Source organism: Mesoplodon mirus (genome assembly GCF_964341445.2).
Source record: "Mesoplodon mirus genome assembly, chromosome: 5".
Classification (NCBI taxonomy): Eukaryota; Metazoa; Chordata; class Mammalia; order Artiodactyla; family Ziphiidae; genus Mesoplodon; species Mesoplodon mirus.
Genome location: NC_138980.1, coordinates 162,063,795 through 162,079,251, shown reverse-complemented (window position 1 = coordinate 162,079,251; position 15,457 = coordinate 162,063,795).

Sequence of the window (15,457 nt, the reverse complement as noted above, 5' to 3'; positions counted from 1 at the left end):
AAGCTGTGAAATCTAAGAACAAGTTACCGTTTTGTAAGAGACATTTACACTTATAAGGGAAATCTCCATTTGTAAGGATGTCTTACTCTGTGCCAGGAAGAGGAGGATAACTATATCTCTAGAAACTCTTAACAAGGGAGAAGGCATTGATGTAAATCTGCATAATACCTTACCCATTTTTACTCTGCTTTTCCTGGTCACCTCCCATAACTGGCCTTTCTCCCTTCACAGCATCTTTTGTCTTTAGATGGAGATGGTATTTAAGGTGATGGCTTGGGCCATTTCAAAGAGTTGCTCAATTTTCTTTGGTATCTTCCTTGTATGCAAGAGGTATACATGTCACTAAAATTCTGTTTGTTTTTCTCCTATGAATGTCTTTTCTCACGGGGGGGTCTCAGTCAAGATTTTGAAAGCTAAAGGGAACATTATTCTTCCACTCCTATAGTGATAAGGTTGTAAACAAAAAATGTTGTCCACCATTCCAGTTCTACAAGGGTCAAATGATTAGCCACACAGACCTACTAGTGCACCTGAAAGGAACTGAGGATAAAGGATTCTGTGTTTTGGATATATGGACCTTTAGATGGTTAAGATGCATATTTAAGGAAGGAGATCAATGATCTCAGATTGTTGCATCTTTGCATATATAGATAAGCACTAAAGTCATTATCCTGACATATCTGTGTGTATGAGTGTGTGTGTGTGTGTGAGATTAGCAGTGATCTTCTAACAAGTTGAACTTTTGACTACATGTACTTCCCAGTCAAAATATTCACATATATACTGACTTTTTCCCTACCTCTTCAGAGCAGTTCCTCAGAGCTATCTGAAATGCTGTCTCCCGGGCTTTAGTCCTCAGTAAACTGAATAAAACTCAATTCACTGTGCATTTTTTCCCCTAGTTGACAAGGTAGTGATGACAAAAACAAGATTTATATTTTACATGTGTTTAGTTAAAAATGCATTGTAGACACATCAATATCAATTAGCCAGTTCATTATGAGTCTGGAAATCAGACAAGGTCACACAAGGAGGAATTTATTTGGGAATTATTAGTGCATATTCAAATTAAATAGAAAATAAAAGTAAAAAGGGTATTCAATGTTTTGGTTAATTACTTTGGATTTGAAAAATGAGAAATTTGTAAAAATCTAATAGGTAAGAGTCAGGTGTCACTAAGCCCTATTAGCACCAGATATTTGGAGAAAAAAATGTAATTACAGTAACCTACAGATTAGAAAATGAGTAGCAAATAAATATAAAGTTCTATATTTTTGGACTGAATTAAATTGGATTTATACAAAGTTAATATACAGAGTTTATGTTTATTGAAACTTTGAAACATATGGAGCCTTACCAAAAAACCAAGGATTGGTTTTAAAGACAGCCTAAGTGCAGGTCTAACCTAAAACTAATAGAGTCATCACAAATAATATAAAGCTAAAAATAATTAATGCATAGATAGCATTAAATGACATCAGTAGACTACTAAAAATAAGATCCCAGAGTATATTAACATTTGTCAGCAAAGGAATAACACCTGTGTTAGGGGCAGTGTGGTATACTGGGGGGAAAATTATGAAAGAAAGATAATGAATATATTTTCTAACTCAGAGACAGCAACTTTGAGCATGTTACTGAAGCTTTTAATGTAAAAAATTAATAAACAGACTTCAGTTAAATAGAGTCAGGAGGCCAGAAGGGGGAGAGTTCAAGCCCTGCAATGAGAGCAGAGCCCAAAAGGACAAAGAAAAACTCCTCTTCTTCCCTGGCAAGGACTCAGCCAATGAAAACCATCGGCTCTTTTTTTTTTTTTATTGTAGCCCTCCCAGCTTATTTTTCCCCTCTATAAAAGCATTCTCCTTCCCTTGCTGTTTGGGGACTTGCATGTGTCTCACCATGATTGTAGAACATGTTGTAATTCTCTGCTGATCCCTCCAACCAAAAATATCTTTGCTGGAGAATAACCTGGCAGTCTAGTTATTTTACATCAACATGTTGGTGGCCCATACAGTGACCAGGGAAGACTCCCAACAGCTCCAGGGCTGGTGAGCAAATGGGTGCGGTTACCCACAGTTGAGCCCATTGTCACTCTACAGCTTTTCTCTCCAACTCTAGAATTTGAAGGTAAGCCTTTCTCCTGGATCTGAGCTCATGCCCTCCTTGTGTTTGAAGCCATCTATGCTTTAGTTAGCATCTTTTTTAAGGTTTTGTCTTTCTGGTTAAGGCCTTGTTCTATATGTGAGTACTTGTTTGTCACTTGGGTCCGATTTTGAGATCAGACTCTTACAAATGAATCTTGCTGAAAATGCCTTCAACCCAATTCCTTTGGGAATAGGGGCTGCTTTGCTGAAACTCTGCAGGTTTTTCAGTCTTTGGCTTATTTGTTGGAAAGGGGCTGTTCTCTGGAACCTGGCTGAAAAGGCTTCAGCCTGGCTCTTCTGCAACCAAGCTGTCTCCTTAGAACTGTCTGGTGTTAGGCCTGCAGGCTGTTTGAGTGGGCTGTTTGAGCTGTTTAAAAATTGTTCTTTTACTCTAGAGAAGAACTTCTGAAACATGAGATCCCAGTTATCTAAATATTTTGAGGGCACCACCCCTACAGAAAATCCAGCCTATTTTACATTTTAAAGCTACACTTTTTCCTTATTCCCATTTCTAACTAAATCGGCTGACTTGACCAAAGGCAATTTAAAATATCAGTGAGGAACTTTTGAAATCCCCAAACATAATTTCCTTAAAACTGAATTGGACTACCATAGCTCAAAAATTTCCAAAACTGAGTGGAATGCTTATTTTTTTTTTATTTTTGGTCATGCTGCACAACATGTGGGATCTTAGTTTCCCAACCAAGGATCGAACCTGGGCCCCCTGCAGTGGAAACATGGAGTCTTATCCACTGAACCTCCAGGGAAGCCCCTGGAATGCTTATTTTGATTGGTATTCCAACATTATCAGAAGTCTAAAATTGCGTCTCTGCAAAATAAGATTTTAAGTTTCACTGAGGCAAACAAACAATTATATAAAGATTAAATGGCTCCATAAGCCTCAGACTCTTCTTCCTTGATTTCTTTGTCTCAGGCTTTCCCTGTGGTGCCATTTTTCTCCTTCCCTTATATGTCATCCACACCTCCTCTATACCCTCAGTTCCCACATACTAATTCTCTCTCCAAACTTCCCCTTTTCCTGAAACTCTCTTCACTCCCTTTTCTTCAGAACTTGTCAGAACCTGTCCCTTTAAAACTAGGCCTTCTGAGGATCCAGAGGCTAAGCTCTTCATTTCTTACATTCCCTGGACTAAAGCTGAACTGCAAGCCATAGTCAAAGATTTTCCCAAAGTAACCAAAGATCCTCACATCTTTGCTGAGGAATTTAATATAGTCATTCAAACTTATCAACCTGGTTTATCTGACTTATATCAGCCAGTTCATATGCTTGTTAGTGAAGGCCAGGCCAAGCATTAGATTAAAAAACTACTGGAAAAATCCTGAAATATCTCTATAATTAGAACCAGAAGACTAGCCTACTAACTTATTATATGATCAGGCGCAATTAATCATTAGGTGACTTCACTGAGTAATTCCTAGGGCTCTTTTTGAGCCTTTTTTTTTTTTTTTTTTTTTTTTTTTTTTTTTTTTTGCAGTTCACGGGCCTCTCACTGTTGTGGCCTCTCCCGCTGCGGAGCACAGGCTCCGGACGCGCAGGCTCAGCGGCCATGGCTCACGGGCCCAGCCGTTCCGTGGCATATGGGATCCTCCCGAACCGGGGCACGAACTCGTGTCCCCTGCATCGGCAGGCGGACACTCAACCACTGCGCCACCAGGGAAGCCCTGAGCCTATTGACTGAAACAAAATTCAAGCTTGCACACAAAAATCTGGTGAATCTGTTCATGACTATTACGATCAACTTTAGATTGCTTTTAAAGAAAATTCTGGTCTCCCTTCAGATGTTAATTCCACCCAGGTAACTTTTAACTCTATGTTTATGAATGGACTAAAACAGAACATTTTCCTCTATTGAAAAGGACGAGGATGAAATGGGAAACAACGTCCACTCCTTTTTACTTGAATGAGACCGCAACAAGTTTCCATCTGTGCAATTTTCCCCAACATTTTGATCAAAAAGGAGAAATGTAAAACATTAATAAACAGAAATCTCTATTAAATAGAGTTGGGAGGGCCTCCCTGGTGGCGCAGTGGTTGAGAGTCCACCTGCCGATGCAGGGGATACGGGTTCGTGCCCCGGTCTGGGAGGATCCCATATGCCGCGGAGCGGCTGGGCCCGTGAGCCATGGCCGCTGGGCCTGCGCATCCGGAGCCTGTGCTCCACAACGGGGGAGGCCACAACAGTGAGAGGCCCGCATACCGCAAAAAAAAAAAAAAAAAAATAGAGTTGGGAGACCAGAAGGGGGAGCTCTCACAGCCTGCAATGACAGCAGAGTCCAACAGGAGGAAAAAAAAGACTCTTCTTTTCTGTCAAAGACTCACCCATGGAAAGCTATGGACTCTGTTTACCGTAGCCCTTCCAGCTTCCTTTTCCCCTCTATAAAAGCTTTCTCCTTCCCTTGCTGTGTGGGGACTTGCACATGGCCTGCCATGGTTGCAGAACCCAAATTTCAATTCTCTGGTGATCTCAAATAAACCCATCTTTGCTGGAGAAATATCTTGTTGCTGTTTGTTTTAGGTCAACACTGAACTTCAATTTATGTACGTACATCTCCTAACATTAGGTAAAACAATAGCTATCAAACCGGCTACTTCTTTTTATATAAGCATATTATATCGTTCCTCTAAATCTTAACACAAAAACACCCAGGGGGAAAAAAGAATATCTAAAAAACATGAATTTGTGTCCAGTTAGAATTAGAATGCAGCTGCCTCTTGGAGACAACCAGATAGACAGCAACTTGTCCAGCTGTTTGGGCAACTCAATGGCACAAGGATACATGCCACTTTTGCTTTGGTCTACTTCTTGAAATTTGACTCTATGGATGTTTCTTTTGTTTTGGAGGATGAGGGAGAATACTAGCTAGAGTAAACATTATGGAAAAAAAAAACTTTAAAAATATTCTGCAACTTTATCCAAAAGGATATAGAGACCTGGCTCATGAGATGTATGAGGGTGACCCTAAACCAATGAAAGCCATAATCAAGAAACCATTTCCAGGTAACTAGCTGGAAAGATACAATGATCTTTTATGTCATATTTATGTAAGTAAATATAATCATCATCAGTGGGAAGTAAAAAACAGTTTGGGGGAGGAGATGAACAATTAAAGAAACACATGGACATATTTTTTACTGATTTATTGCCATCATGCAGATGGTCTAGGATGAATCACAACAAAACATTTGTAGTATACCCTTGAAGCCTTAGAGGTTTTTCTTTTTCCCCACAACTTTGATAATTAATTGTTCATTTCCTTCATGGAAGATAAATGAATATGAATATTCAAATAATAGTTCCATTGATAGCATTATAAATCCTCATAATAGTGTTATGTTTATTTGAATTCTCTTGTCTGAAAGTCAATGTCAACAAAAATAAAGTATTCTTAATAAATTAAATTTAAAATTGAAATTTTAACTATTGTAGAAATAGTATTTTCAAAGGAAATTATAATGAACACACACAATATTAAATATAAATGATAGCATATATATATACATATATATATATACACACACACACATAGTTTTCCATCTAACTTGACATGAACTGAAAGCAAAGTAGTATTAGGGGTTTGTTTGTTTGTTTTGGTCTAATAATGTAGATACTATAATTGAGAGTTTCTTTCCAGGAAAAGAAAATCTGGGAATAATGTACTATTCCAAGCAAGAGAGAGGCTTCACTCTTTTTTTATTAAAAGTTTTCTTCTAAAATCACTTAAGAAAAATGTTATTGTTTTCTCCAAAACATAGAGTATATTAAATTAAAGATAATAGGCTGCTTGTATAAATAAATTTGTATTTATGTATAAAGAGATACTCTCTTGAAACAGTATAACATTAATGCATAGATTTGCATTTCTGTGATTCTTTTGCAAATTGATGACTACAAATTCTGATGACTTTCTCATATTTCTGGGAGGAAAAAATTACTGGACATAATTTAAGAGATTTTCCTGAATGCTTTCTGTTTAATATTGTTTTGTATGATTCTGTCATAGACTGAGGTCTAAAATATGTTCTGAGTTACTTGATTTTTTTTTCCTGTACAGCATTATAATCCAACATCTGTGTACATGACAAAATGATCACCACTACAATTCTAGTTACCATCCATCACCATATGGCCGACCTCTTTCACTCATTCATCCACACCCCCAACCACCTTTCCATCTGGTAATAACCAATCTGATCTCTGTATCTATAAATTTGTTTTTGTTTATTTTGTTTGTATTTTATTGTTTTGTTTTACATTTCACATGAGTCATATTATACATTATTTGTCTTTCTCTGTCTGACTTATTTCACTTAATATAATACCTTCAAGGTCCATCCATATTGTCACAAATGGCAGGATTTCATTCTTTTTTGTGGCCAGTTAGTATTCCATTGTGTATATATATGAGCTACTAAATTTTTGATTGAAATCTTATTCTCTCAGGTAAACATGCACTTGTTTATATTGTAAATATATGGTTTGTAAATCATATTGAAAAGCTGTTTGTAAAACACTGTCTTGTATGTTCTAATTGAATGAATAACTAATTCTTACTAAATCATTTAATGGAGGATTAAGTACAAAAAGAGGAGAAACTTTGAAATGTGACAAATAGCCAAGACACCAGTTTCTGTCTGGAAAAGACAATCAAGAAAGACAATGGAGCTTGTGCTAGTTCAGAAATACCTAACTAACCACTCTATTTTTCATCCAGCTACCATAAGGAAAAACACAACACAGGGAAACAGAAAGGCTAAGTAATGTCTAAGCTTAAAACTAATGAAACATGCAATTAAGCCTTTATCACTAAGAGGGGGTCAAACTTGTTGGCTGCACACTTAATATATATGCATGGGAATAAATAGAATTTGTTTTAGGTTAATCAATGATAATACTTTGGGATATTCTCAAGTGTAACTATAAGAACTATTCATTATCAGATTTTTCCTGCAATTTATATTTTCAAATTCAGTAGTTACTACATATAGTGAACCTATGTGCACACATAGGCACACATTCTTACACATATACAAGCATCTGTTGTCTACCTGCATTTCTGTTCTAATTTTCCATAAGCAATTCAACCATGATATGTTCAATAGACCTTATTATCCACATTGTTTATCTTTTATATGTATTCCATATCTGGAGAAGGGAATCAACATGTAATCAGTTATCAGAATTATCATGATTGAAGTCTTCTGAGCTTCATACATGTTACAGGCTGCATTATATCCTCTAAAATTCATATGTTGAAACCTTAAACTCCAGTACCCCAGAATGTGACTGTATTTGGAGACAGGGCCTTTTAAGAGGTGATTACATTAAAACGAGGCCCATGGGATGGGGTCTAATCCAATATGACTGGTGTCCTTATAAGAAGGAGAAAGGCCTCAGGAGAAACCAAACTTGCTGACACCTTGATCTTGGACTTCTAGCCTCCAGAACTATTTTTTGTTAAGTCACCCAGTCTATGGTATTTTCTTATGGCAGCTTGTACAAACCAAATAGATTACCCTTATCCTTAATATTTAATCTTATCCTTTAAAACCACCCTTTCCTTTCTAAGTGCCACAGTCAAAGTCCTATTATGTGTCTTCTTCACTGGACATCTGGGTCACAAATGTCATTTATTGGCTTTCTTGACTTGACCACCACTTATCTCATGCTGTCAGAGTTATCTTTCTATGGTACATGTTTTCTCATTCATTCGTAATAAAAATATTTCAATAATTCCTCATCTACTGTGAAAACAAAGTATCTTAACACAACAGGAGGACTCCCCGTACTTATTACTGTCAGTCATGTGGTACATCCAGCCTTGAACTTAAGTTCCAGATATAATCATCAGAGTATACACATCATTTGAGACACTTATTAAAACCAGAATTCCCATGCCCCTTCTCTGGAGAATCTGCCTCATTAAGCCTGCATCATGTCTTGGGGATCTGTTTTATTAACAAATCTCCCAGGTGATTCTTATTAGCAGCCAAGTTTATAAGCCATAAAGTATAATATATTCTTGTAGTCCTTCCCCAAGACATGCTCTTCACTGAGACTTAAGGTACTTTACATTTTCTAAATTTAATTGGTCCTTACTGAGGAGTAAAATTGTTTCTTATTTCAAACACAAGAGAGCTTAATACAGTTACTTAGATGTTACAGGAACATCCTTATTATGGCAGTAGCAAAACTGCATTAAAATTGCTAAACATTATAGTTGCTGTGTAAATGTCCTCATAATTTGATTTGGAGAGATGTGGTTAGCAAAGAAGATTAATTAGCAAGGACACTGCATGGAGGTAAAAGAAGTAAGAAAAAAATGGGGCGTTCTCTGGAAAGAATCTATTACAATAGCAAAGTATTTTCAACAGTTCAAATTCTAAGTAGAATTTGTTACATTCTAAGTAGACATCCCTCATGGTTATTATTTTGTGAAACTTGCTTTAAATATGTTAGTAAATAGTGAACTCTCATGAGAGTGCTGGTTACTTTAGCTTAGCTTTAGAAACTTCAATGTAAAGAGCATAGTGTAGACAAGCTTTCTCTCCTAAACATTATCTTCCTTTAACAGAAAAAAAAAAAAAGGTTGCATCTTGCCTCCTCATGTTAAATCTTGAAAAGTCATTCTCACAAACAAAAATGTTAGAAAAGTATAAGAAAAGGCAAAAATCCTATTAATTTCTAAAAAAGTCTCAGGAATCCAAATTTAATATTCAAGAAAGTTAAACTGGAATATAGATCCTCACAACTACAGTAAATAGCAAGAAAACTGTGAAGTATATTTGCAGTGTTGAACTTGCTGAATTATATCCTAGTGACCCGCCAAGAGAAGGACATTTCTCAGGCTGCGTCTCAAAATAATACATGTGGAGATGACGCTGCAGCCCTGCAACCTGCAACCACTGCTGGAATATATGTATATGTATAACTAATTCACTTTGTTATAAAGCAGAAACTAACACACCATTGTAAAGCAACTATACTCCAATAAAGATGTTAAAAAAAAAAAAAAAAGAAGTAGACTGGAAGTCAATCTGTAGCCTGGAACCTACAGGCTGAAAGTCAGAGGTTAGAAGTTGGAGACTAGGGTCTTCCCTGGTGGCGCAGTGGTTGAGAGTCCGCCTGCCAATGCAGGGGACGCGGGTTCGTGCCCCGGTCCGCGGAGATCCCACATGCTGCGGAGCGGCTGGGCCCATGAGCCATGCCCCAGCCCATGAGCCATGCCGCTGAGCCTGCACGTCCGGAGCCTGTCCTCCGCAACGGCAGAGGCCACAGCAGTGAGAGGCCCGCGTACCGCAAAAAAAAAGAAGTTGGAGACTAGCCAAGCTGCAGGCCATGGAGTGATTAAAATCACTCTCCTTGATTTAAGCCACTGAATTTAATGCTTTAAGTTTTGTCACAGCTCTTACTGTGGAAATAACTCACTAATTCTCAATCTCTCTCTCTCTCTCTCTCTCTCTCTCTCTCTTTTGCTGTTTCTATCTAATGCTTAGTTGAGTTTCTTTAGACTTGACTTGGTATAATTTTTACCAATGAGTGTATAAGTAAGTGTACTGGCTGGAAAGATTATTTACAAACCATGCTTAGTTGAACTTTAGGAAAATCCTCTGGGAAAAAAAATAATCCAGTGAATGTTGGGGAAATGTAAATTACAAATACAGACACATATGTGTTTGCGTTTATATGTCTGGGATTATATATAAAACATATAAATACATTTTAAAACTCATACAAAATTTATTGGTGTACATTTTTGTATTTCTTTTTGTCAAAAGGAAAAATTAAGCCCACATTGAATTTGTTTCAATTTAGAATGGTTAAAAAAAACAAATTACAGGTTTTGTATTTTGGGGGCTTGTTTGACTTTGTTTTGTCAGATATCAACATATGGCTAAAAAATGCTATGCTGTGTAGCCTCACCATTTTGTTTTTTAATGAAAAAGTCAGTCATGCCAGTAATAACCAAATTCTATAATTTTTGAGAGAGTCTTATGAAAATGTAGTGGTTCATTTTTAAATTATCAACACGTGAGAGGCAGATTTCCCTTTAAATGGGTCTGCCCACTAGAAGAGAACAAAACTTCACTGCTCTGGCACACACCAAGCTTGTTGGTATACTGTCCATGCCTTTGATATCCTTAATTAAACAATGGTGCACTGCAGTCAATTATGATCACTCGTGGCACCTCTGTCGTAGGCCATGCACTTCCCAAGAGAAAACTTGTGCACCTTTAAAATGTTCTGTTTTGATCCTAAGGTTCAGAGTCTATAGAGAATTGGGGCTGATTTGGGGCTAGGGTTAACTGTCGTATTTTCCTTCATGGCTCATTATACACAATAAACAGGCCTAGTATTAGAGGGAATGGAGTGACACGGGACCATATATAATCCTGGAAGAGGATATCCCCAAACAAAGGTGATGGTGGTGGATATGGTCCACCATTTAGTAGAAGTAAAGGAGTTAAAAGTGGAGGATCAATTCTTGCCGTAGAGGTGGCGCTGGTTGAGCTCATGGTGGGCATGGCCCCTTCACCTGCCCATGGATAAGGTGGAGGAAAGCCTGGAATTTATGAGCAAACTATGTTTCCATGATCTTGGGTTCAAAGCTGGAATTTTGTTCCAAGGTGCTTGGAAATTTATTCCAATTTTTGCAGCTTCTCTTGAGTCTGCACAGGATTTGGTTAAATTATGCCAATTGTCTTAGCTAACATAGTAGATGTTTGCATGCTAAAGCAACTCTTTACAAATTTCATTGTACCTGATTTTCTCAGAAAAGTTTTGTCTGTTTGCTTTTTACTTTTTTCCCCAGTTCCATTGAGGGATGAGTAACAAATAAAAATTATATAAATGTATATTTAGCTTGGAAAACATGATTTTTTAAAGGCATACAATGTGATGATGTAATATAAGTATACATTGTGAAATGATGACCACAGTCATGTTAATTAACACGTTCATCTCCTTACATAGTTATCTTGTGTGTGTGTGTACATTTAAAACCTACTCTCTTAGCAACTTTCAAGTATACAGTGTAATATTATTAACTATAATCACCATGTTGTACATGAGGTTTCCAGAACTTACTCATCTTACAGCTCGAAATTTGTATCTTTTGACCTACATCTTCCCATTTCTCACAAACCCCAGTCCCTGGCAACCACCATTGTGCTTTCTGTAGTTTGTTGATACATGTATATGAGAGTAAAATATACAATTTTAATTTTCTCTTTGTAAACTTAAAAATGTCAATTTTGTTTTTCAAATATTTTATACGTGTGCCTTACTTTGATATATTAAGAAATCCACAGTTAGGTTGAAAATGTATACATACAGGTATATAATGGATCTTCTTCAATGAAAACTTTAAAATTCAAAAAAAATTAAAGTAATAAATGTAATATCTATATACAAGCACACGGACATCCAGTTGTACAGCTGGAACTCTCCAAATACGATGGTCTGACTGATATTCTTAAGTGTAATAGAAACAAATTATTTTAAAGCATTCTAAAGATTCTTAAAAATAATGCTTAATTTTATTAATTTTATGGTGAACAAATAACATTTAGCCAATAAATTATAAACTCATATAAATCACGTTTTACCTGAGGTTGATGTAAAGGCAGTGCATTTTTCAGTTTGTAGAATTTCGATACTCTGGGCTGAAAAGGAGAATAGGAATCAGGTTGTGTGAATAGAGTCTCATGAGAAAAGAAATCTTTCTTTTCTTTTTTTTTTTTTTTACGTTTTATCTGGATAGTTGTCAAAACAGATTTCCCCCCTTGTTTTGCACTACAGTTTGTAGATATTTGTACTACAAACTATGAGACAATAATAGAGACAACCAATTCTTTGGTACTCACTTATTTAATTAAAAAAATTGTGCTACAACAAGACCTCTGGACCGTTTCCAGTTTCAAAATTATACTAAGAGTTTGACAAACATAAATTTGTATACCTTCATCAAAATTACAAATTTGGAAGAATAAGTCTAGGAGGCTATTTCAAAACAGACACATTAAAATAACTGTGTTATTCATTTGATTTATATGAAGATCTAGAACATGTAACCTGGTTCTAATCCCAAGTGTTACTAAACATTTGCACACAATTATAACAAGTAACCATCTTAATAGTTATGCCAGATTCAATAATGTTTAGTATTGTTTTCTGTTCACCAAAGATTTTGCTAAGTATGTACAGCATGGAGAGAAAGGCATGTGCTTTGGTGAATAAGATTCTATTTTAGGAGACTAGGTAATAGAAAAAGAAAACATATATTGACCAAATGGATGAATATATTAATATTATTTTCTGTTTCTAAATGTCACTGATTTGGGGAATTACTTCTTTTTTATTAGCTGACTATATATTAGCATAATTTTGTTTTCTAGCAAGTTTGCCTTCATCACTCAAAATGCTATGCATAAAGTTCCTGAATTCATTTTCTCTTGCACTGTTTGATATATTATTTTGTTTCTTGGACTGTTTCTAACAACTAAAAAATGAAAGCAACCAATCACATAAAGACAACCTTCATCAGAATGTCACACTTACAGACTCTGCTGAATGATGATACTGCGAAAGCAAACCAGGATTGCTCATGAATGCAAAATTGTCATTACTTTCAGTCCTAATACTTTCTACTCTTAAGTTATTTCCTTATCTAATGTTAACATTAGTGTTTGTGTAATTCTTTTCATCATATATACCATTATATAACCCTGCTATGTTGGTGTGTGATTGTATTCATAACTTATATGGAACCATATTAAGTGTATTATGAACTCAGTGGTCTAATAGTATCCCTACAATATTCAACATGGTTTCATTTTCCCTACTTACAGGAGATTAACATAGCGTTGTCTGCAGAAATACTGGAATGAATGAGCAGTCTGGAAAAAAGGGTAATTTAGGAAAAATATAAAGGTGCCAATCTCCGTGTGCTTCAAACAATAGTAAGAAATTTAGAAGATTAAAACATGAAAGAACAAAGTGTAATTTTTTTGGTAATAGTATAAATATAACATTTGAAGATACGGAGGTGATTAAATATATGTAGAAACAATCTTTGTTTGGCTCTACTTCCTTTGCCTATGTATGTTTCCTCTTTTCTAGCTACTCAACTTCTCACTATAGTCAAGATTTAGTAATTTATGATTTGGGTCATAAGTAATTCAAAATTATAAGTTTTTTTTTTTTTACAATTTTACAAACATACTGATTGTAATTAATGAACTTATCTAAACCACATTGAGACAATACTAGCTTCCTTTAAATATCTGATATTTTAAGTAAATTTTGATAGAAATTACTATAAACTGTTATCTGAAAGAGTTTTGACTTGGAATATCTCCAAATTTGTTTATATTAGCTATTCAAACAGACATAAAATATAAATACATTCAATTTACCTTTTTTTCCCAAATTTTGTTTATCTACCAACTAGATTATGAAAAGGTACATTTATTTCAATCTTTGTTTAAAGCATTTTCATTGGGGATTTAGTGTTATCTCATGACTTTTGAACGGGAGCAGAATTTGCCGCCTCCAAATATACTTCTTTGGCATTCGGATTGTCTTGAGCTGGTTCTATTTAAGAAATGGTAGACACAGGAGAAGCTCTGAAATCAAAGTAGAAGTTATTCTTTTACAAGAGACTTTTACATTTATAAGGGCCATGGCTGTTTGGAAGGGTGTCTCCCTCTCTGTACCAGGGAGAGGAGGATAACTAAATCTGTAGAAACTCTTATCAATGGAGAAGATATGAACTTAAATCTGCATAACAGTCTTACCCTTCTTTACTGTGAGTTTCCTCCCTTCACTGGTCTTCACTGTCCCCGCATCTCCAACATCTCTTGTCTTCAATTGGAGATGTTATTCAAGGTGATGACTTGTGTCATTTTGAAGAGTTACTCAGTTTTTCTGGGTATCTCTCATGTATATGGGAGGTATACATGTTATTAAACTTATGTTTGTTTTCCCCCAGTTACTCTGTCTTTTATTACAGAGGGGCTCTCTGTGAAGAACCTAGAATGGTAGAAGAAAAATTATCCTCCCGCCCCCCACTACACATTCAGTAGCCAGTTTGTTAGTGTTACCAGAAGCATTAGCACTTCATCTTATATTTTGAGGAGAGAAAAAGGAGTATAATGAAAAAGAGTTGTTGAAGAAAAACAATAGTAACAAAAAATAGAATCTAGAGTGAGAAGACCTGGATTGTTGGCAGACCAACCACTTGCTAATGTTATGTTCTTTTTCTCATTAAACCATAAGTTTTTTTATCAGTAAAATGTGAACTGTTATAAGATCTTCCCTGGCTATACATATATATCAAATATATAATATGTTATGTCTACTCTATTGACTAAGATTTTCAAAGGTAATATGTCTCAGGGGTAAATGTTCCTGAAGTGATTTTAAAATATTATCTTGGTTATTTGTATTTCATTTATGTGTATTTCATTATACAGTCTCTGAACATATTCATGTCTTATTAAATTTCAAATAAGATCTTCATCTCTAATACCATTTTACAAGAAACGATGTAAAATTTCTATTCAGTTAATTATGTCAACCTTATCTCAATAAGCCTTTATTCAGCTCAAGGAGCCAAACTGTGTCTAAAGTCTTTTTCTTACAAATGAGCACATTTACTATTTCCTCCGTTTCCCCCTGCTGTTTCTTTTCAATAAAGTTAAATGTCCCCAGTCAATCACAGTTAAATCATTTCCTCCTAAAGTAGTCAGTATCAATCAATTATGATAAATTAAGACTGACAAGGGATAAACCAAGGATTCATGTATGGGCAAATTGAAACAGAAGAAGTCTTAAATGGGAAGGAAGTAGTTACAAGGAGCAGAAAGTAACCCTTTATAATTAAAAAAAACCCACAGTATTTCATTATAAAAGATCATTTCAATTATATGTATGCATGTGTATGTGTATGTATTTGCACACATGCAAATACAGTTATTTTTCAAGCTTCAAAATATTCCCAGCCTGCAAATACAGTTATTTTTCAATCTTCAAAATACTTCCAGCCTGCTTTACTGGTATAACTTTAAAGTCAATAGGATATAAGCTTTGCTTCTTTCCACTTCCTCTAAAATATATGCACTTATTGCAATTACTTGCATCTGTTCTTTCGTAGATGAAAAAATTAATCATTCTATCTAAGAAAGAAATGGAAAATTTTATTTGAGCCAAACTGAGGATTAAAATCCAGGAACAGCCTCTCAGAAAGCTCTGAGAATTGTTCCAATTGTTAGAAGTCAAAGCAGAGACATA